General features: G+C 38.8%; 1 protein-coding gene and 1 pseudogene across 1 annotated transcript in view; both read left to right on the top strand.

Moving 5' to 3' along the window:
• SPDL1 (spindle apparatus coiled-coil protein 1) overlaps positions 1 to 24,453 on the top strand; it is a 373,127-nt gene that overhangs the window by 111,624 nt on the left and 237,050 nt on the right. The window lies entirely within an intron of this gene.
• Positions 2,741 to 12,382, top strand: LOC144311725 (large ribosomal subunit protein uL18 pseudogene; annotated as a pseudogene).

Genomic DNA, 24,453 nt, shown 5'->3' with positions numbered 1-24,453 from the left:
AGATTATAGGCTATAAACTGCTTATTGTTGCCTGTCCGCCATAAATATAAAGCAATCATTTTTAATGCAAGCAGCTGTTGGGCTTCCTTCTCCAAGATGCTTTGCCCAGGGACTCACGTTCTGCTGTTTTCTCCTTCATCAAGTGCATTTCTGATTGTTTTTCTGCTCTGCTGCATACCACACACGTGGTAGTGGTGGGGGTATAAATTTTCCTTGCAGAGCTTTGTTTGGACACATGGTTTCTAAAAATATCCAAAAGGAATTGAAGGTGCAGAGAGGCAATTTAAGTTGTAGGAAATCTGGTGACTCAAATCCTTACCACATCTAATTTTTTAAAATGACCTTGGAAGCACCAACTTGTTTTTTTCTAACCTCTAGTGACAAGATTTGTGATTTTAGAATATATGTATTGATAAAAAAAATTCTCAATGTACCATGTTAGATGTTGAGGATATAAAAGTGAGCCAAAATTGACATGGTGCCAATTCCCTGCCTCCCCCCTGCCCGCCCCAGCCTTATTCAGGTATAATTGACAAATAAAATTGTAAGATATTTAAAGTGTCCAACGTGATGATTTGATAAACATAAATATTGTGAAAAGATTCCCCCCAGTGAGTTAATTAACACATCCATCACCTTATGTATTTATCCCTCCTCTCTCTCTCTCTGTTGAGAACACTCAAGTTCTACTCTCTTAGCAAATTTCAATTATATAACACAGTGTTATCAACTCTAGTAACCATGTTAAATGCTCAGTCTTCAGATCTTATTCATCTTATAGTTCAAATTTATACCCTTTTACTAGCTCTCCCTATTTCCTCCACTTCCCAGCCCCTGGCAACTACTTTTCTACTTTCTGTTTCTAGTTCAATCTCTTGCCTTTTATAGTCTAGTAGGAGAGACAGACTGATCAACCAAATGCATAAATTATGATATAAGTATGAAGGAAATTTAAGGAACAAATAAAATGCCCAATCTAGTGATTTATGGAGATTTTCCTAAGAAAGCAGCATTTGTGCTGAGGGCAGGTGGAGTTAACTCTGCAAGGGAAGAGGAATAATGAAGGCAGGATTTCCAGGAAGACATAAAGGAACAGAGGTGGGAATGAGCATTGTAAGAGCTGACTTAAGGTCAGGGCACCAGACGCAGAGAAGTCAAATAGTCCAGTGGTGGTGGAAAGGCAGGAGGGGGGGATCTAGATCTAGTAGGGCTATGGGGGCCTTGTGAGGAGGAGTTTGGGTTCCACCCTGATACCAACAGGAAGCCATTGGTGGATGTAGTTCTTCGGACCTTGGGAGGAAACTGCTGGCTTCCTTGAATCATACTTCGGTGAAATGTTGGGATAATTTACAGAGCAATCCTTTTCATGGGTATGGATGGAGTTAAAGGGACCAAGGAAAGATGTTAAGGCACCCAAGCAAAGCAACGATGAGAAGTGATTTTTTTGCCTCTAGTCCTGAAGAGGCAAAGCAATGAAGCAGTGAGAGCTGGAGCCAGGAAGGTGAGTTGCCCTGCAGAAACTGTGGTCATGGAATATCACAGCTAATGACAGATCTGTAGCATTTCAGTGGAAATAAATATTTCAAACTGTCTTGCCTGTGCTCTCCAGTCTCTTGCTGAATCCTTCATTGGCTGAACCTAAACAGAAGCCAGAAAGTCAAAGGAATCCATTGAGATCAGCATCCTCCCCCATGCCCCAAACGGGTACAAAGAAAGGAAGTACATATATATTAACACCCTTTTACAAATGAGCCAAATGAGACTCAGACAGGTTAGACAAATTGCTCAAGATCCACAGATGGTAAGTGGAAAATCCCACTCAAACCCAGGTCTCCCTGCCTCTAAACATCTATGGTCTTAACCCCACTACTCCATATTGGTTCTCCCCCACTTGGCACAGCATTATGCTGGGCCCTCTAGTTTAGGGCATTGAGGTTGGGAGGGAGAATTTGAGACGCCAAAGAATAGGAAGTAGTAAACAATCAAAGATAGCAACAATCAATCCCTTCCTTCCCTGTGTATGCATGTTACTCTTCGCATCAAATGAAGTTGTCTAATTTATCTCTTCTTGAATCTGAGCTGGCCTCAGTGACTTTATTCTAACCATCCAAAATCTGAGATTTCTGAAGCTAGGTCATGAAAAGATTTGCAGTTTTGTTTTCCATACACTCCCTCTTAGAAGACAGTTGCCATACTGTAAGAAGCCTGAGCCACGTGGAGAGGCCACACATAGACATTCCAGGTACACCTTAGCTGAGTTCTAAGCCAAGAGCCAACAATAAATGCAACCCATATTAGTGAGCTGTCTTGGACATCCAGGCCCATCAAGCCTTCAGATGACTGTAGCCTCAACCACCATCTGACTATCATCACATGTGAGATGTCCAAGCAAAAACTACGTGGATGAACCCAGCCAACCCAAGAGCTATGAGAGATACTAATAAATTGCCTTAAGCTGCTAATTTAGGGATGGTTTGTTATACATTTGTGGATAGTCAGAACATAGGATAACGTTTTTGACTTCATGAAAACATTAGATAAATGGAACATAAGCATATCACGTGTGTGGTATTCCTTTTCCCACATAACCATTAATAAGGAGCCCCTTTCCTGGAAGTTCTCCCTCCTCTGCACAAATCTGGACCCCACTAATTCTTGAACCCAGTCTCCTTGTTAGCCTGTAAGGACTTCCCTTCCTGTGAATGCCTCAGGGTACACATGAGAGGCCCAGCCAGGGAAGATGGAGAGTACCTTAAATCAAAGCTCTCTGCCTTTCCCTCCCTCCCAGCTTCTGACCACCCATGCTTTCCACCAGTATGGAGTGAAGGTGTGGAATAGAGTCCAGATCCTGAAGGACTTAGACAAGAAGAAGGTAAACCAAGGTTGAAAAATTAAAGATGTGGGTTTTGTAGGAAAGCAGGAAAGCTTTTATCCTAGAAAGGAAATAAAATACCCATAAGTTATCCTAGCCTTGGCCTTAGAGCTAAGCTTGGGTCTAGCAGAGTTTTTCAAACTCAGTGTTACTGATATTTTGGACCAGATAATTTTTTGCTGTACATTATAGGATATTTAGCTGCATCTTTGGCTTGTACCCACTAGATGCTAATAGCACTTATCCACCAGTTGTGACAATGCAAAAAAAACCTCTTCAGACTTTGCCTAATGTTCTTGATGGTGGGATGAGTGGCAAAGCTGAAAACCACTACTCCCTCCCTTCTTTCTCTGAAGACTTTCCTTCTCAGATGGTGAGAAAAACTTGTGACTTCCTGCCACAACTGTCTGTTGCTTTCCAGGTGTATGACCAGCACCACTCCCTTCATCTATCTCTACAAGGCTCTCCTTTCCCCAGACTTTCTCTGGCCAGATGGCACTCAGGCTCAAGGAGGTGTTTCATAGAGAAGACATGGTATTTCAGGCTGAGTTTATTCTATACCTCAGGCTAAAGATGATACAGACCAGAGTAATGGGTGAGCCAGTAGGCAGTTGTCCAGAGAACCAGTCAATAGGGGCTACCAAAATGTTACTGGCATAAAACTAGAGTAAAGATCCAGTTAATTAAGGTCTCTATACGTCACTACTAATAAAACTGGTGAGACATAAACTGGTTTGGCTGCAATTAATTACTCCCTATTGCTGTCAATCTCTCCCTGTTGATATTTTTTTGTGGTAGTATGTGCTGTGTATAAGACTTCACCACTAACTTTGAGACTGTACCTCTCAGAGTCTGTAACAACCATCCAGCCTGCTGAAATTCTGAAACTGAAAAATTCATGGTGCTGTATGTGCTCTTTCCTGGAGATGATTTGTTAGAATGTCTACACTTAAAGAGTTTAATATGCCTCTCAAGAAATTGTCTAGTTCAGAAAATCATGTGTAGTATGTACATGGAAAATATATCTTTATTTTGAACATAAAAAAGCATTTACTTTTAATGTTTTTTATGTTCTGAGTAAATGTTGAACAGACATGTAAAGAACAGAGAAAACTGTGTAACAAGGTTCCAAGTTACTCCCCTGCCATGTCTAATGTCTCAGTCTGACTGGGATGCATATGTAGTGTTGCTGGGAGGTGAAGGGGCAGCAACTCATAAAATTTGCATTGGAAACCTTTTCTTTCTACTCCCATTTATTTCCATGTAAAATCAGATCAAAATAAATCTTCAAAATAATTTTAATGTATAAATCAAGTAAAAACAAGAAACAATCTGAAATATAAGTCAGGAAATGGGAAAGAGCAGATCATCTATTTGACCTTAGGGTTTTGAGGAAGACTGGGTGCTAACTGCATTTTTAAGAGTCTCAGATCTTTTTCAGCTCCATTAGGTAGATGCGACTCCTCTTGTTTGAATCAATACTTCCTTAGTGCACTGGCCAATCACTCTCTCTTATACCCCAAGCAAGGAAATGCGCATCAGTTGGGGTTGAAGAAGTCTCCATGCTGCATGCTTCTGTGTGTAATCTCAAGGTCACAAATGTGTTACTTCTGGCTCTTCAAGAAGCAGAAGCCAAGATGGAATTAGACATGTAAAAGATCCACGGAAAATGTCTGTGAGAGAAACCGAGAAAGAATTGGAGAGGGTAAGAAGAGCTGTCTGACCACAGTACAGAGCTGACCCTGTGTAGGCCAGAGGGGAGGAAAGACAGATAACTGGGTTGGCAGAGCCTCAGACTACAGCACAATGCTAGGAAATTTTTGACCAGGCTAAAGGAGGGTTCCAGAGCCAACCTATCTAGCACCTCACAGGTATGAGCCTGCCTTAGTACCCCTCTTGTGCTCAATTACTGGCTGAGAGTACCCCAAGGGAAGAAAAGCCTCAGAGCAGATGGCAGGTGGATTTGGAGTACAGCCTCTGGGGCTGTTTATCAATCATAGTCCCCATGACACAGCAGGAATTCTGAGTAGTGCATCTTCAAGGCCACCATAGCTATGGAAGCCTTAGTGCAACAGAAGGCCATGGATGAGTAAGACAGTAGAGGAAGGAAGAGGGATATCAGCTGTAAAGGGAGGCCAAGACTGATTTGACCCAGTTCTGCCCAGAGCCCAACTCAAACCTCAAATGAGGGCTGGGACTATTTAGAGGCTTCTAACTTCTGAGTCCCAGGCCACACCAAAATCCACCAAATCAGCTAATGAGTATTAGCTTGGAAAGCAAGCACCATTGACCATATTTTACCTAAAAGAAACTGTAATTCATGTTTCAAACAACCAATTTTTAATTTGATTTTGTGGCTACAGACATACTGATACAGAGAACTGAGTATTTTCAATCTTACAATGATATAGCCATTACCAGACAATATCCAAGAGTAGGATAAGGTATCTAACTTTACACAAATGTTATGTAGCTGAGAGAAAGTGATTAATTCTCTTAGAAATATTGATTAAGTGCCTTATGTGTTGTCAGGAGTTGTCCCAGATGCTAGAAAAATAGGTAGACATATTTGGAATTATTAAAAAATGAAGAACTAAGAAATGCAGGTAAAAGTCATAGGGAGATAGATTTAGATTTGAAATACCAAAAAATATCTTAAAAATTTTCAATAATTCTGTTATACAACATCTTCCATTTTGCTTCCCAGCTCTTTGCTCATGTAGCTGTGGACCACATTGATCACACTGTATTCCAGTTAGTTATATATGGATTTCTTTCCCCCTGAGAGTTTCTAAGTCCTCAAGAACTGGGAACACGTGTACTGATTCACTAATTAAATAAATGACTCATTCCTCAAAAATTTATTCAACAAAAGTTTTTTGAGTGCTCTGTGCCTTCTGTTGGTATCTGTGGAGGCCAAGGTAAATAAGACACAATATCTGTCCTCAGATATTGTAGGGAGAAAGACAGTGAGATATCAATATAGTCCTGAATGGTATATGCCATAGAGGAGGTATTTACTGAGAAAAGCAGGAGCATGAGGAGGAAAAAAACAAACTCTGCTGAGGGAGTGTCAGTGAAGGAATTCATCATAAAACTGATGACTCTTCAGCTGCATCATGAAGGAAAAGTAGAAGTTATCCAGGATTTTATCCCTAGTTTCTAGCACAAAACAAGTCCTCAATTCATCTCTGCAAAATTAATGAATGATGGATAAATAGAGTGTAATTGAGAGTATTTTTTCCTGATCAGCATCTATTGCCCTGTCTCCTGGTAGTAACAATTCAGTCCTGGCTCCAGAAGTAGGCCCATGACCCAGGTCTTGGTAATCAAATAATGAACAGCTCTGGCCAGTAACTGATTCAGGAGATGACATGATTGAACTTGGTACAATGAGACTCATCTCAAGACCTGCTTGAACAATCAGAGGATAGAATCTCTCTTTTTGCTGACCTGGGGCTATGAGGATATCAGTCTAGGGCATCTGGGAGCATCTTGGTTGAGAGAAGTCTGCTGAAGGTGAGGTTCCAGAGAAGAAGCAGGAATGGGCAGTCTGGGTGGCTCAGAGGTTTAGTGCCGCTTTTGGCCTAGGGCATGATCTTAGAGACCCGGGATCAAGTTCCACGTCAGACTCCCTGCATGGAGTCTTCTTCTTCCTCTGCCTTTCTCTGCCTCTCTCTCTCTCATGAATAAATAAATAAAATCTTTTAAATAAAAAAAAAAAAAAAAGAAGAAGAAGCCGGACTGAGAGACGGAGAGAGAGAAATTGGGTCCTGGTAACATTGTTCTAGCTCCAGGAGAGGGTCTACTCCTTAACTGTTCTTTGAGTGATCCTTAAATTACCTTTTTTGGGGGTAGGTGTGAGGTGGGATTTAAGCCAGTTTTAATAGGCTCTTCTATTACTTGTGACCAAACGTGTGTTGACTAATAGAGATAAATAGCTATCTAGAGTATAAATTGCTTCACAAGGTGTTGAATTGCCTATTTCCAGAATGGTTCATGTAAAATCAAGTCTATAAGAAAAGGAAGTGTTGCATTACTGGAAAACCTCATTTCAGCCTTGCTGATTGAGGCTAGGTTTCTGTCTATTTACCTGAGGAAGAGTGCTTGCAAAAGAGAAAAAGAGAGAGAGAGAGTGAGAGAGAGAGAGGCAGGAGTGGAGGAAAGACTCTGCACTATAACATCACCAGATTGCCCAGCATCATTTCAAAATTACTATTTACTTCTTATGAGTGACAAAATATACCCAAACCAGAGAGAACTGGCACACTAAAATTTTTGTTAAAAAGAATTAACAAGTGTGCAGATTGACTGAGAAAAAGAGATATGGCCACTAAGGCATAGTGGCTGAAAAAGATATTTTTCTTTCCTTCCTTCTGTTAAATGCACCATCTAAAGGAGGAATTACTATCAAATATAAACATCCTCACCACAGTGACAAGCTTGGCAGGGACCAGAACAGAAAGTGCCCACTGGCCCTGTTCCCAGGGGTTTGAGTCAAGAGGCCAGGAATCTGTGTAGCCCATCTGGGGCAGGAGAGCAGACATCTAATGGGGCAAAGCCTAGAACTGGAGAAGGTGTATTTTCTGAAATGGAAATACAAATAAATAGCTGACACCAGAAGACAGAGCATCTTCTGACTATTTAGAAACCACTGGACTCTGGTTCTATTTATAAAGATGACATGTTCCACAGAACTAGTTTTCCCTGTTACTAATCGAGGCCAAAGCATCAACATATTCCAGGCATATGTGGGAAGGGATGAAATGTGGGTTCAGGGCTCCGACCTCTTTAATGAATTCACTCTGCATCTGGGTCAGGACACATGCAGAATGTATTGTACTTTTTACTCCGAGTAACTGGGGGAGACATAGATGTATAGTCTTCCTCTAGATTTCTAACCCTTCTCACCTTCCTGTCAGTTTCATCTTTCTTCTTTCTTGCTTGTCTGCCACTCCTACCTCTTTCTCATTCCCTCCTAGCAGAAAAAAACACTTCGGGCTGTTTAAGGGGACATAGATTCTGGTCCAGACTTTGCCTATAACTGGCTATTCAACTTCAGGCATCTTATTTAATCTCTCTAGACTCTAGTCTTCTCATCTGTATAATAGGCTTAGATAAGTGTTTACCCAATTCATGTTTCCCAAGATATGAAGAACTAGGCTGCATGCATGGATATTGAAGATTGAAACATATTTCAGTAAAGAATCATATTCAACTTTGTTTGGCCAAGCATGGCTCAAATTCATCTGAGAACAAAATCTCTTAAAAAAATAAAATGGGGGACACCTGGGTGGCACAGTTGGTTAAACGCCCAACTCTTGGTTTCAGCTCAGGCCATGATTTCAGCATCCTGGGAGTGAGCCCCATGTTGGAGGCTCCATGCTCAGTGAAGAGTCTGCTTGAAATACTCTTTCCCTCACCCTCTGCTCCTCCTCCTGTGCATTCTCTCTTTCTCTCTCTCTCTCTCTCTCAAATAAATAAATAAATCTTAAAAAAAATAACATATAGCTACACCTCACTATTCTATGGTATACAGGTTGAAAACTGCTGGTTTGGGCCAATACTTGGATTGGTTCTCTAAACTTTCTTTTTACCTTCCTTCTATTAACAGTGGTTAGAAACAAAAACTATATTTCTCAGACTTCCTGCAGCTAGGGTTTTGCATTTGGATTGCATTCTACCAGTAAAATGAACTCATGTGAAATGGGGAAGACATTTCCATTTGTTGCCCAATCCTGACAGGTACACTGACTTAGATGATCTCTTAAAGTCCAGTTCAATTCTATGGTATGGGATTTTTAAGTTTTCTCTCTTGGCCATACCATTTCTTAGGCAAAAAGCTCATTTAGATATTGTGAATTTAGTTCTTTTATTTTTTTTTTCTGAGTTGTAATAAATCCCAAGAGATAGGCCCAGAACAAATCAGGGAAGAGTAAATGCTAGCTGGGGATCATCTTTCCCTGAAGTTTCCACCATCTTCTACAGTTCATTTCTGATTCAGTGGGACATAGTTCATCTTGGGGTCTTGCAGCAATTCCTAAAAGAGAGAGACTTGCTAAAATGTTGGGACTATAATCCTATATGATGCCCCCTATGCGATGCCCCATAATGACAGATCTTTTGGCCAACTTTATGAGGCTGGATTGAGCTCTGTACACAGACTGTTTCCTCTTAGTATCCGCTGTGAATTTTATAGGGATGGTTGTATTTCTCATCATATTCTAGGAGCATCTTAAAGGCTGCTCCACTTAAAGAAGGCAGCTCTAGGAGGGCAGAGACCTAGCTCTGGCTCCCAGATGACTTAGTAAGCAAACTTGATCAGAACAAATAACTTCTATGTCCCTTAGATTCTCTGGGTCTAAAATCAATAAAGCAGCATTTTCCCTAGCTGCCAGTACTTTAGCAAATAGGAGACCCTGAATGTAGTGCAAATAGTTTTAAAATTGAGATTTCCAAGTGGGTGTCAAATACTACCAAATTCACGCCTGACCTTGATTCCATGAAGGTTAAACATTGGAAGTTGAACTCATCAAAACGTGGGATGAAGGGAATTTCTGGGTGGTTGGTTCTCTGACAAAATTTTAAAGTGGTTAAAATTTGTCTTTTTCTCCTTCCAAATGATTAAAGTTCAGTTCTCCAACTTTTAGCATAGAAAGCTTTTCCTATGCTCCTCTGCTCCCTAGAACTGTGCAGTGTTTTAGCTCTATCCTTATCAGAGCAAGAAAAAATAGTAAGCTTTTTTACCCTGAGGCTGTGGTTTTAACCCTGGCATCTCATCAGTCCTGGATAGCTTCAGAGAGCATAAATGCCAGGGTCCCACAGCTAGAAACCCAATAGTTGGTCTTGGATGGGACCCAGGTACACTAACTATTCCAAAGCTCCAACAGGTTGAGAACCATCAGGGTATTGTTACTTGAATACACCTCTTCAAAGAAAATCATGGAAAAATTCCAGGGATCAACCAATCTTGTCCCACTCCTACTCAAAATTTTCATAAAGCAAATTATTGCCATTCACTTTTACTTGCAAGCTTCAAGGTAACCAAACTGGAAGTATGGCTCTTGCCACAAATAAGAAGCTTATAAAATCTTGAAATAATGCCAGTGTTAGTTCAATATGAAGCGTCTATCTAGTAGCTGGTATGTTGTTCGGGAAATTCTGTGTCCATTCTGCCTCCTGACTTGATTATCTCACCCTCAAATATCCCAGAACCCAGTTTTCATCCTTTGCCTGGTATCCCGTTTCTCACCTAACCCTCCAATATTAACCTGATGACAAACACATGGGCTTTGAGTTAGCTCTTGTTCAAGAGCTACCACCACTTGATCCCACCACTCTGTATAACTCAGGATTCCTTGGGAAAATTATTTGGAGCCTTGGTTTCTTCATCTGCAGTACAGGGATGTTACCTATTCCATCAATTCAGAGTTATACACCCAGTAAATATTCAACAACTGTGAGGTCTCTTTCCCCTCAAATCTCATTGTTTACCTTGTACTTATTTCTACCTAAGTTTTATATGATCCATAGCCCAAATGGTTCTTAAAGGCAAGTTTTGGAATATCAGTAGGAGGATGTTTTAGACACAGTAAGACTTTTGTATTGCCATTGAAATTACAGCCTACTGGTCCCCAGTAACTCTTATCTTAGCTCCTACCATAAAGGGTCTGACCAAGGCATTCAGGGCAGTGATGGAATGGAGGAAACTAATGGATGCAGTGGGAGGAGTGATTTGAAGAAACCCTTGGTAGTCACCAGTGGGAAGCTGAAAAATAAACCCAGAGAAGACCTGAAAAGGGTAGACCATTAGATATCCAGCCAGGAAACAGAAATCCTGGCTGGAGTCTGTTTCAAACCACAGAATCTGAATTTGAGGAAGAAAGCATTAAAAACAATAAATTACCCCAAATGGCAAATTTAAGATTTAACTGCCTCAAACTGTAACAACTTAGGCACTTGTGAAAGAGAAATATTCCAGATGGCAAAGTAGAAGGATGAATTATAGAGAAGGAAGTGGCTAATATCCTGTGCAAGACTTTGAAGCAATACAAAGAGAGCTTTCCTTATAGGAACAAGCTGGGGGAGCCTAATGTTTCTGGAGATAGAAATGGGATGTCATTCAATCAGGGTCAGCTGGCCCTATTGGCCAGTTCTGGGTGCTCAGGACTCAGATTTTGTTTCAAATTGCCTTCTGTCTTCTAAGAGATTCTGGAACAAATGGTCCTGGTGCCTTAGAAGGGGGATCTAGAGTGACTACTTAACATGTATAGGACACTGACTTAACATGGTCCATCTGGCCTCACTACTTAATTCAGAATCCCAAGGGCCTAGGTATGATTTCAAATTGTATCTGTGCCTTTTCATCTTCTACTTCCCTTTATACAAGGTCACCACAGCTCTAGAACCAAGGGGATTGAATCTGAACAAGTAGATTGGAGACAGGTGAAGAAATCTAACTACATCCTGGTCAAAGGGGCCTTAGTTCTGGCCTTAAAATGTAGTCTTCAGACTGCATGATCTAACTATATGATGCCTTGGCATCACTTAGAAGCTTACTAGAAATGTAGCACCCTGGTTGGTCTGTAGCTAGCCTAACACACCAGTCTTTGCTCCTTAGGATGCGATTTGTTAAAGGTTGTCAAGAATAAGGCTTATTTCAAGAGATACCAAATGAAATTTAGAAAAAGATGAGAGGGTAAAACTGATTGTTATAGTAAAAAATGTTTGATGATTCTGGATAAAAGTAAGTACAACACACCTAAATACAGGATGATAGTTCATATAACCAATGGAAGTATCATTTGTCAGATTGTTTATGCCTGTACATATGATATATGATAGTTTGTGCAGCTTATGCTTATGAACTCCCAAAGTATGGTATGAAGGTTGGCATGACAAATCATAATGCAGCATATTATACCAGCCTGATGCTGGCCCACAGACTTTTCAACAGGTTTGGCATAGACAAGTTCTATGAAGGCCAATCGGAGTGACCAGAGATGAATACAATATGGAAAGCTCTGATGATCAACCTGGTGCCTTCACCGGCTATTTGGATGCAAGGTGTCTTAGAACTACTACTGGAAATAAAGTTCTTGGGGCCCTCAAGGGAGCTGTGGATGGAGGCTTGTCTACCCATTACAGTACCAAATGATTCCTTAGTTGTGATTGAGAAAGCAAGGAATTAAATGCATAAGTACATTGGAAGTACATTATGGATCAGAATGTTACAGATTATATGCATTACCTAATAGAAGTAGACGCTTATAAGAAACAATTATCTCAATACATGAACAACAGAGTAACTCCAGACATGATGGAGAACATGTTTAAGAAAGCTCACACTGTTATATGAGAGAATCCAGGCTATGAGAAGAAGCCTAAGAAAGAAGTAAAAAGTAAAGGTGGAACTGTCCCAGAATGTCTCTTGCTCAGAAGAAAGACTGGATAGATCAGAAGAAAATAAGCTTCCTTAGAGCTCAAGAGTGGGCTGGTGAGAGCTTATAAACAAACCAGTTTTCTTTTTTTTTTTTAAAAAACCACAATTTTCTATGAAGATTTTTCAGATAAAGGTTATAAACTTATTCATCAAGCAGCTAAAAAAAAAAGGAAATGCAGCACCCCAAATCTACCAAATCAGAACTTGCATTTTAACATGATATGCAGATGTTTCATATATATGTTAAGTTTTGAGAAACAATGTACTTCTAGATTTTATATGTAAAGGAGGAATACAGGCCCACAAAGATCCCTGTATGCATCAGAAAGGACATTGCCCGTATCTAATTGTATCAATAATACTGTACCTCGTAGAGTAGCACTGCCAAGGCCTTGATCTCAATACTCACAATAAATTTGGTCTGAAATTTAGTCCATAAGCAAAAGGCCATCCAGTGCTCCATCTCAGTGTCAGTTATTCTGTTCTATTGTTTCTCCTCCTTTCATGGGGCATTCCATGCCAACAAGAGCAAAGTCATGATATGAAAGAAAGTTGCATGAAACTGGTCTGCTATCACATTCAGAATATTTCAGATTCCTTATTGTGGCTTCATAGGGCCCTTCATTCTCTGGCACCTGACTACTTCTTAAAATTTATTTCTTGTCCTCTGTAACAGTGCTCCAGCCATTCTGGCTTTTCTTTCTGGAACACACCAAGTAAATTCCCACCTCCAGGCATTTCCTGTTTCCTCTGTGGAAATGCTTTTTCTTTCCTCTTAGCATTGCTAAGTCTTCATCACTTAGGTCTAAACACAAACATTCCTTTCCTAGAAAGACCAACCCTGCTACTCTATCTGAATTTCCACCCTACCTATTCTATTTCTATCAGATTATCCTGTGGAATTTTCCTCATTGAATTTAATGTTACCTGGTATTCACATCTTTATATTTACTGATTTACTTCTCTTCCCCTAAGCTTTAAAAGAGGAGGAAACAGATTCCTCTCCCTGACTGTTGTATCCCAAGTACTTAGAACAATGCCTGACAAGGTATTTTTTCAAAGAATGTTTACTAAATTTGAGTGAATGATAGCACTAGAGTGAAACTACTGGCTTTTCAATTATTTGTACATTCCCATTTTCTCAGCTCTAATCATTCCACTCATCTCATAGATCACTTAGAGGGACTTAGATGGCAGAGCCTGAGTCAATGATTTTTTTAGGTCTGGCCCATAAGATTGAGATAGGTCACACTGTGGTCACTTTAGGGCTGTGTAGTATTTCAGTTCAATACAGTTCTATAAACTCTTATTGACTGCCTGTTCATGTACAAGGTACTGTGAAATGCAAGGCAAAAATATAAATATAAAGCCAAAGGCATTCCAGGAAGACAGACTGGCATTTACAAAGCAAGAAAGGGGGTTGGGAGAACTGCACAGTTTGGTGATACCAAATGTAAACTGCAGTTTGGGGAGATAGAAGGAAACAAGTCTGGGGAGGGAACAAGAGAACTTGTAATGATACATGTCCTTGAGGTGCTGGGCCTACTTTATGTTTGAGGTCAGATGCAAATATCTCAAATTCCTTTTAGTTCAAAAGAGCCAGCAATGAGTTTAGCTGAGAACACGTTGCAACCTTTAGCCCTCCTCTGTGCTCCCTTTGGGCACCATGAGCACTATACCCAGCAATCTCAAAAGCCTCACATGCTGGACCCATTAGGCACTGCATACTCCACTGTCTGAGTCATTTCCCCTCTGCCAATAGTGACAAACCCAGAGGAACTCTCCACTAATTGAATCTGAGATGACTCACTCTAAACCAGAGATTTGAAACTTGAAAATCTCAGCAGCAATACATTGGCAGTAAGATTCTTGGTTTAAGTTGTCCAGCTTATTGTCTGGGGAGCCAATGGGTGTGAGGGGATAGAGTAGAGTAGAGGGTATCTGGCAGGGGGCTTTGGAGCAGGAACTTTGGGTTTTCTCAGAGTTGGAAAGACAATAGCACCCACTGTATATCGTTGCTTGTTTGAGATCCCAGCTGGTTCCCAAGTGCTAAGAAATGACACTCAAACACATTTTGTTTGGCACATGTAGTTTTGTTTACAATTTCATACAGTATTTAAAAATAAAGGGCTTTCACATTAAATCTCAGATTTCTGGATTCTCTCAAGGATTTAAAAGTCCTGGCAATAATCCACTGCAAGTGAAGAGTAAGTGCCCTTTATATAGGCTGTGTGTTCCCCAGGTTTCCACGGTCTACACCTCAACCTTTATTTGCCTAGTGCTCCTGCACTTATACCCAGAATGCTTCATTGGTTTATCCTTTTGGCTCCAGTAGTATTTGAATTTGCAACCCTTATTCTGGTGCTATCATTGGGAGGACAAACTCTGATGACATTTTCAGTAATAGGGATGGACCTCAACATATTATCTTTTTGGAAAATTTCACCTACTCAGTGCTGAGAAATTTATGAGAAAATAATATAATAAAAGGGCATGAAAATCACCATCTCTACCCTCCACTTCTCTCTTGGCAGAATACATAGTACTTACATTTGAGACTAGGGCTCTATTTTCTTTATTGTCTTAAGTTCCTCATCATAATTACATCATGGTATATATTTAACTGATACCCCATAAATAGGTGAGGAGTGAAATGGCATTGCTGGTCTAAGTCTTATTCATCTTGTTTCCTCCTCCAGGAGACCTGACATGCAGGGTATGACATGTTTTGTTCTTTTCTCCATCCATTCATATTTTATTAGTCTCCTTCCTTCCATTTGTACTTATCTGACTATTCCATGACTTCCCCAAGTGGAAATATTAGCTTTGTCTGCTCTATTCAAAATTGGTACTTATTTGTTTTTATTATGTAACTTCCTAAATTTTTATTTCCCCCATGAGAAAAGCAATATCTACTTCTTAAGATCATTATGTAATCATAATCATGAGATCCATTATATCTGGAAATGGTGAAATAACCATTGAAAACACTTATATATCACTTACTATATGCCAGGAACCCTTCCAAGTGCTTTGTATATTTTGACTTATTTAATCCCATAACATTGCTGTAAGGCAGGTACTGATATTATAATCCCCATTTTACAGATGAAGAAGCTGAGGCAATAAAAAGTTAAGTATCTTGCTCAAGCTCACAAGTTAATAAGGGCTGAAAATAGGCTTCAAACATCAGAAGCTGGGAAGCTGGACCCAATATGTATAGTCTTAACCACTAAATAATGCTGCCTCTCTTCTGAAGTGAGGTCTACAATACATGGCAGTGTTCTTTGTGATCAAGATAAAAAACTTCATTATCCATTCTTACTAGTGCTATTTTGCATTCTTCGTTACACACCAGATTGAATCCTACTTGCTTTATTTTTTCCCCTACTTCCTTTAAAAGATTGATTTGACTAGCTGAAGAGAAATGTGGGGAGAGAAGACTAATTAAACTAGAGGTGGGGTCCATAGTCTTTCCTTCTTTTGCCTTATTTAGGCAGGAAATTCTTCAGACAGAGAACACTTTTGAAAAATAGCGTTATCAGCAGATGCCTTCTGAGAACTCTTTGTCATCCAGAAGTACCATATACCCAGCCTAGATGCAAAACATCCTTGAGGCCAAGCAAAGACTTGGAACTAAAAGAATGCAAATGGCATTAGTTTTCCATTTCATCATTTTCAGATATGGATCTATTTACCAATCTTACCTGGACAATTTTGTACAGACTCTCTTATATTTGTTCTTAGTTTCTTCATTTGTGAAATGAAAGATTGGAAAAAAAAAAAAAACATGAATGGCAAACAGATTTGCTTTTGTAGGCCACATCCAATTGATTAGTCATATTTGCTTTGGAGAACTGCAAGCCTTAAGCCCTCATTATATGAAGTATAGAAGTATCTGTCAGCATATTTTCCAAGAATTTGCCTCCCTGGATTAGATGACTCCCCAGGCTCCTACCCAAGTTCATGCTCATATGAAAATAGCTACAAGGGGAAAAGGGAATAACACATCAGGAGATACGAACACGATTTTTTAAAAAGGACTATGAGGAAAAAGGGTATGTCTGTAGAATTACCATTTAGGCTAGAAGCAGTGAAGAGCAGGATTGATATTGCAGAAAATCCAAACAGTAATGTAGTAGATAAATATAAAAGTAATGTAGAGAAAAAGAGCAAAGTAAGGACTGGGGCAAAGAGTTGGATGTGATTATAAAAGTCAACATCAGAGAACTTTGTGGTGAGAGAATTCTTCTGTGTCTTGACTGTGGAGTTGGAAAATGGACCAATGCATGTAATAAAATTAATAGAACTAAGTATGCACACACACAAATGAGTACAAGTAAAATTGGGGAAATCTGAATACAATTGGTATGTTGTAGAAATGTCAATATCCTGTTTGTGACGCTATATTATATTTTTGCAAGATACTACTATGGAAGAAAGCTGAACAATGGGTATATAAGATCTCTATTATTTCTTACACCTACAATAATCTCAAAGTAAAAGTTAATTCACAAAAAAAAAAACAAAATTATAAGGACACTTAGAGAATAGATATCCAATACATAGACAAATAGTGTTATAAAATAGAACTAAAAGCAATGATCAATGGTAAAAATAGATTACAATGTTTTTATGCTGAAAAAATGCCAATACTCAGGGATTTAAAAGACTCATCAAAATTTAGGCATAATGAGAGAAAAGACATGTATTCTTAAACACACTGTGTCAAACTTTCTATATTAGGAGGCTTGTAGCCAAAAATGATAGCCAGATAAAGCAGCTAGGAGCCAAGAGCTTGTGAGTAGCCCTGGGGACCACAGTGGAAATTCATAAATCAGTGGCATTAATAAGCATTGCCCCATGATTTGATTTAGGAATTCCTTTCCGCCTTAACGTCATGGACTGGTGAAAAACCTGAAAATGCCGCTGAATCACAGATGTTGCATGAAGAACATTTGCACTGGGAGAGATATGGGATAAAGTTTCCTACCATTCTGAAGTATTCTCTACTTTTTATAAACAATTTCTTGAAAAACATAGAGGTGTCTTTTAAGTTGTTATTTCAATGTAGATCTAGATAAAAAGCAAATTCAATCATTCTTGTACTTGCCCTCAGAAATATTTCTTTAACCTTAATTCCATGTGTTCAGTCAATGGACATTTATGGACATATGGCAGGCAGAAGGTACTACAAATGTACAAAAATACAAATTCAGGCATGACCCCTACCCCTAAACAGCCTGTTAGAGATAAGCATGTAATACCGACAATTAAGGTTGTGATTTATTGTTAATCTGCACTCCAGATACTGCATAGGTGTTTTATATATTATTTAATTTAATAATCTCAATAATTTCTTTGAAGGCAGAATTGGGATTTTATTTCATGTTTGTGTGACCCAATGACTGAGATATTCTCTATGTTCACTGCCCACAATTTTAAAAGATGAAGGTCAAATCATAAAACTATCATGACATCTTCTATAAACAAGAACAGGTTCATCATTCATTCATTCATCAACAAATATTTATTGGCATTACCTATGTACCAGGCTTTATGCTGGGCCCTGGGGCACAATGGACAGGAATCCATCCTCAAGGAGCTTCAAAGTCTAATAGAAGAAACTGGTATTACTCAAATGATCAGATTAATGTAGAAGTCTATATGTCCATAGCAAGGCCTACAAAGAAAAAGATACATGTCACTTTGGGAGCATATAAAGATCCAATTTGACCTATTTAGGGAATTAGAAGCGTCTCTTAAAGAAATCAGGAGAGGGATTAAGAGTTATCTGATTGAAGAATGGAAGGAAAGCACTCCATGAAGAGTAAAGGGTATGGGAAAATTCCTGTAGTAGGAAGGGACTGTAAATATGATGGACTGAAAAAAAAAAAAAAAAAGGGACGCCTGGGTGGCTCAGTGGTTGGGCACCTGCCTTTGGCTCAGGTTGTGATCCTGTGGCCCTGGAATCGAGTCCCACATCGGGCTCCCTGCATGGAGCCTGCAGCTTCTCCCTCTGCCTACATCTCTGCCTCTCTCTCTATGTCACTCATGAATAAATAAAATCGAAGAAGAAGAAGAAGAAGAAGAAGAAGAAGAAGAAGAAGAAGAAGAAAAAGAAGAAGAAGAAGACGACAACGACGACTGCTGTGGAGAAAGTGAAAAAGTGTGGTGCTAGATGAGGATGGGAATTTGGGAAGTGCCAGAACATACCAAGACTTGTAGTACATGTAAGGAATTTAGGAGTTTGCCTTCATCCTAAGAGAAGAAGTGTTTAGAAAGGGAATGGTAGGGACATGATGGTTTTTTCAAGATTTTATTTATTTATTCCTTGTTCCCCTTCCACTACCCCTTGTTCATTTCCCAGAATAGGTGTCTCTCATGTTTTGTCACCCTCTCTAATATTTCCCATTCATTTTCTCTCCTTTCCCCTATAATCCCTTTCACTATTTTTTATATTCCCCGTATGAGTGAAACATATAATGTTTGTCCTTCTCTGATTGACTTACTTCACTCAGCATAATACTCTCTAGTTCCATCCATGTTAAAGCAAATGGTGAGTATTCGTCCTTTCAATGGCTGAGTAATATTCCATTGTATACATAGACCACAGCTTCTTTATCCATTCATCTTTTGGTGGACACCGAGGCTCCTTCAAGTTTGGCTATTGTGGACATTGCTGCTAGAAACATCGGGATGCAGGTGTCCCGGCATTTAACTGCATCTGTATCTTTCGGGGAAATCCCCAGCAGTGCAATTGCTGGGTCGTAGGGCAGGTCTATTTTTAACTCTTTGAGGAACCTCCACACAGTTTTCCACAGTGGCTGCATCATTCACATTCCCACCAATAGTGCAAGAGGGTTCTCCTTTTTCCACATCCTCTCCAACATGTGTTGTTTCCTGTCTTGTTAATTTTCATCATTCTCACTGGTGTGAGGTGGTATCTTATTGTGGTTTTGATTTGTATTTCCCTGATGGCAAGTGATGCAGAGCATTTTCTGATTTTTGAATTTTCTTTTTGATTTTGAATTGTCAATCGACCTTTCTTCTTTTCCTCCTTTTCCTCCTCCTCCTCCCCCTCTATCCCCCTCCTCCTCCTCCTCTCCCCTCCTCCTCCTTCTCTTCTTCTTCTTCTTCTTTTCTTCTTCTTCTTCTTCTTCTTCTTCTTCTTCTTCTTCTTCTTCTTCTTCTTCTTCTTCTTCTTCTTCTTCTTCCTCTTGCCTTCTTTAACCAAAGCTGTTAGTGCAAACTTCTCAATTATATTCTGTCTTAATAATGTTTATTATGACAACAAATGACATAATATTATCTTCCTAATTAGAGAGGACATACCTAGAATGTTGGGGTTATTTCTTAAATTATATTTTATTGGATTTAAGACACCCAAATAAGATGGATGTTTACTGTTCTATTCCACTAAAAAAGAGAAAATGCTTCCAATTAGACTTGCCATTGATTATAAATAGCATCTCTACTCTAAAGACTTAAAAATGTTTGATAATGCACATCCTTAACTCAGTGGAATATTATACTTCCTTTGACTCTTTTATAGTGCCTGGTATGATATTGAGTTAGTCAAAAGTGGAATGGAAAGAGTGCTGCCCTTCAAATAAGGACACTGAGTTTGTAACTGGTTCTGCCATACACCTGAACAAGAATGATTTTGTGTCCCAGTCCACTCTTCTATTGTATGACCACATGACCCCTGAAGTTTCTCTCAGATCTACATTTTCTCTGTGCAAAAGCTACCCGTCAACAGCTCTAGGAAGAGGACTCTGAGGCTTCTCTCTGCCAGAGAGGATGCCTTGAAGAGAGGTTCAGGACCCCTACAGTTCTCCAGGTGGAAGGCAGTAATGAATGTGCCTGCAAGCCATACAGCTTTGAATTAGAACACTGAAGACTCAAGAAATTGAGTAACCAAAGAAAATTTGTATAGGCCTCATGTTAACCAGAGATGTGACCCAAGCAAGGGCTATATGATGGGTTGAACTGTATTCCCTCCCAAAAGGTATTAGTGTTCTAATCCCTAGTAACTTGGGATGTGCCCTTATGGGGAAATAAGGTCTTTGCAAATGATCAAATTAAAATAAAGTCATTAAGTCATTAAGAAGGGCTTTAATCCAATATGACTGTGTTCTTATGAAAAGGGGAAATTTGGACATGGAGACAGACATATACAGAAGGAGGAAATATGAAGTCACAGAACACCATCTGGAAGCCAAGGAATGCCTGAGGCCAACAGAAGCTAGGAGATGCATGAAACAAATTCTCCCTCACTGCCCTACGAAGGTACCAACCCTGCTAATACCTTGATTTTGGGCTTCTAGCCTCTGTATTTTGTTTCAGCAGCCCCAGAAAATTACTATGGCTGTTTCCTGAAAGAATTGTATTACTAAAGCAATTCAGGGTCTTCTACTCAGCATCCTTCTCTGCTTCTGAAAGAGTAGCAAATTATTACAGACCAGTGGTTCGAAATACATAAAATTGTTAAGAGACTACAATTTGTCCTCAACACTCTCCCACATCTGCTTTCTACACCTGGCAATTACTCCTCATGCCTCTGGCCTCAGGTGCCAACACCCCCTTCTGCCTTCTCATAGCCAAGAATAACTTCCAGTGACCTCCTCAGCTCTGTAAGTGTTACTCTCAACCTTAAGTCCATTCTGCATCCTCCCCTTTCATTGGCCTTCATCTCATGTGTATTTTAAAAAATCAGTATTTGGAAAGGGATGTAGCACGAGTAATAAATCCTTTGAGTGTCTGACATAAAACTTTCCAATGGGTGACACACCTATCAGTATGCAAGATGCATTATTTTCAGGAGCATTCTGGTGAGTTGGAGGACACTTAACATTTGGTTTGATGATTAAGACGATGTGTGACTTCCTCCATCCAAAATCTTCTCTTTCCTACATTGGCTTTTCTTTACACTCTGAATTAATAGTAGTCTACTTGTAGGTTGAAGGCCTCTAGAGGAGCCCAACTCCAATACCATACATGAATAGGACCCCGCCCATTAATGCTTCATAAATTGCTGCCCCCTCAAGGCCAAGACTCTGTCCCAACATAGCCCTTGCTCCAGATCTACAGGGATGGAGGGTTGACCTAGAAGGTAGTTGAGGTCCCTACCAGCTCTAGGACAGAATGATTTTTCTTGTTATATAATCTCTGCTTATAGCCTCATGTCCTCTATAGTCACTTTTCTCTTCTAATTTCCAAAGCTTTCTCATTCATACCTGCCTTTGAGGTATGCCTGGAAAGGGGAGAAACATTGAAAATAAAATTTTGTGTAACATCCAGTATGGAAAAACATTACTAACAATTGTAAATATAGCTTTCATTTTTTGAGAGCTCGGTGTACGCCTGAGTTGATGTTAAGTGTTCTATAAGCACATTTTTTAACGCTTGCTATAGCCTAAGAAGTGGGTATAGACAGGAACCCAATATTATAATAAAGACTCAGGCCCACAAATTAGAAAACTTTTCTAAGTTCAGGTAGGCAGAGGTGGAAATGGGATTCAAACCTAGATAGCGTCAGGAGTCCATGGTCTTAATCACTTTGCTATACTGACTTCTCATGTCTGGAAATTAGAATGTACTTCCTTATGGTTTAGGAAAATTAACTATCAAGGAACTTGAATCAGTTCTGAAAATTAGGGAAAAATTATCCAAATGCAGAGTTTTAACCTTAGAGCATATGTGAGAGATTTTGTCTTTCCTATCACTTTACAACTGAAGAATCTCAGGACTTCACAGGCAAAACACTTGCCCATGGATAAACATCTATACATGGAGCTTTGCACTAAATGCACACCTCTAGTCTCTTAAGCCATGGTACAAGAAAAGAAGAAGTTGCCTTAATCCTTGTATTACTGGTTCCTAAACTTGAACTAGCATCACAGTTACCTTGTAGAGTGGTTAAAAGACAGATCCAAGGTCTTCGTGGAGACCTGACAATTTTAATTCACTCTCATTTCAATATTCATGCAATGCCTCTGGGAACCATCTTCTGAAAAGTCACTGTCTTTAAGCCAGAGGACACTGTGCCATTAGGTGAGTAGGCCTCTTACTCTGGTCACTGAATAAGAACTGGGCTTTAATATAGTGGGTCTTAGCCTTGAATACACATTGAAATCACCTGGAGAGATTTAAGAATACACCACAGAGTGCAATTTAATTGGTCTGATATATAGACTGATCATTAAGTGTTTTACAAGGTCTTGAGATAATTTTCATATGCAATCAGTGTTGAGAACCACTGTCTTTACACTTGTAACTTTCTGATTTCAGGCAAGTTACTTAAACTCTCAGTGCTTCAGTTTTCTACCTATATAAAGAGAATTATAATGGTACTTATGATTTTTGTGGTATTTATTATTTTTGTGAGTATTAAATGACTTAATACATTGAAAATATTTAGAAATATGCCCAGCATTTAGTAAATATTGTATAAATATCGACTGTTACTGTCATCATCAATGTAGTGGTAGTTAGTGTCTTTTTTCCTCTTTCCTCTTATCTGTGTGTTCTGATTTTCATGGACTTTTTTTTACATATGAACAAGACCTTGTGCTTTTTCTTCTAATTTTTTTCATTTTTTTCTAATGATCTATATATTAATGCTATCAAAATTAAGTAGGGCCAACTGGCTCATCTCTCCCTCTCCCCTGGTAAAAAGATGCTTCTCTTTTCTTTCAGTCATGACTGTTTAGTGGGAGGAGCACTTTCCATTCTTACAAGTAAAAGTTTATTTCAGGGCTTTCAATTCTATCCCATTCAGTTATATGTCTATCCTTACTCCAGAATGACACTATTTTGGTTGCTGTAGATTCAAACTAAGTTTTAAAATCAGAAAGTGTGAGTCCCCCAACATTGTTCTTTTTCAAGATTGTTTTGGCCATTCTTATTCCCTTGCACTTCCTTATGAATTTTAGAATCAGCTTATTAATTTCTGAAAAGATGCAAGCTGAGATCTGAATAGTGATTGTATTGAATCTGTCAATTGTTTGGGGCAAATTGTTATTGTAACAATATTAAGCCTTCTGATTCATGAACATGACATTTCTTTCCGTTTATTTAGGTCTTTAGTTTCTTCCATCAATGTGTTATGGTGTTCAGATGATCAGTTTTGTAGTATTTTGTTAAATTATTGAAGGTTTTTTATATTCTATTTGTTCTTTTTGATGCTAATAAAATGTTATTGATTTCTTAATTTCATTTTCAGATTGTTCATTGCTAATGTATAGGAATGCTATTGATTTTTGTATATTGATCTATGTCTTGAAAACTTTACTGAACTCATTATTTGAAATTTTTTAGTGGATTTTTTAGGATTTCCTATAGACAAGGTCCTATCATCTACAAATAGAGATCATTTCATTTCTTACTTTAAAACTTAAATGTCATTTATTTAATTTTCTCGCCTAATTGTGCTGGCTAGACCTTCTGGCAGAATGTTGAATAGACATAACAAAATCAGGCATCCTAGTCTTGTTCTTGATCTTGAGAGGGAAAGCACTGAGGCTTTCACAATTAAGTGTCTTGCTTACTGATTTTTTTTTAGATGACCTTTATCATGTTGAGAAAGTCCCTTTCTATTTCTAGTTTGACAAGTGTCAAATATATTTTCTGCATCTATTGACATGATCATGTGGGTTTTATCCTTTATTAACATGATATATTACATTGATATTCAGATGCCAATTCCTGGGTATGTCAAGCTGTTATTAAAAGCAACCAACTTGTTATAATGGAAAATTCTAAACACATAAAAAGTAGGGAGAATAATATAATGAACCCTCAGCCTCAATTATTATCAACTCCAGGTCCAATTTAGTTCATCTATACTCTTTGCTTTCTTCTGCCACATTCTAAGAATTTTGAGGGAAATCCCAGAAATTATATTTTTCATCTGTTACTACTTATGTATGTATCTCAAAGGGTGTAAGACTATTTTTAAAAAATAGTATTATCATATTTAAAAATAATAATTCCTTAATATCATAAAATGTCCAGTCAGGAAACAAATTTCTTTAGTTATAAATTTTAACAAATTTGACTCAAGATCAAAATAAGGTCTGTATATTAAAATTGATTCATGTGTCCCTGAACTCTCATTTAACTTTTTGGATCACCC

The sequence above is a fragment of the Canis aureus genome, chromosome 4 (assembly GCF_053574225.1).
Source record: "Canis aureus isolate CA01 chromosome 4, VMU_Caureus_v.1.0, whole genome shotgun sequence".
Lineage (NCBI taxonomy): Eukaryota > Metazoa > Chordata > Mammalia > Carnivora > Canidae > Canis > Canis aureus.
Note: the sequence above shows the minus strand (reverse complement) of the source record. Positions and strands in the feature narration are given on the sequence as shown.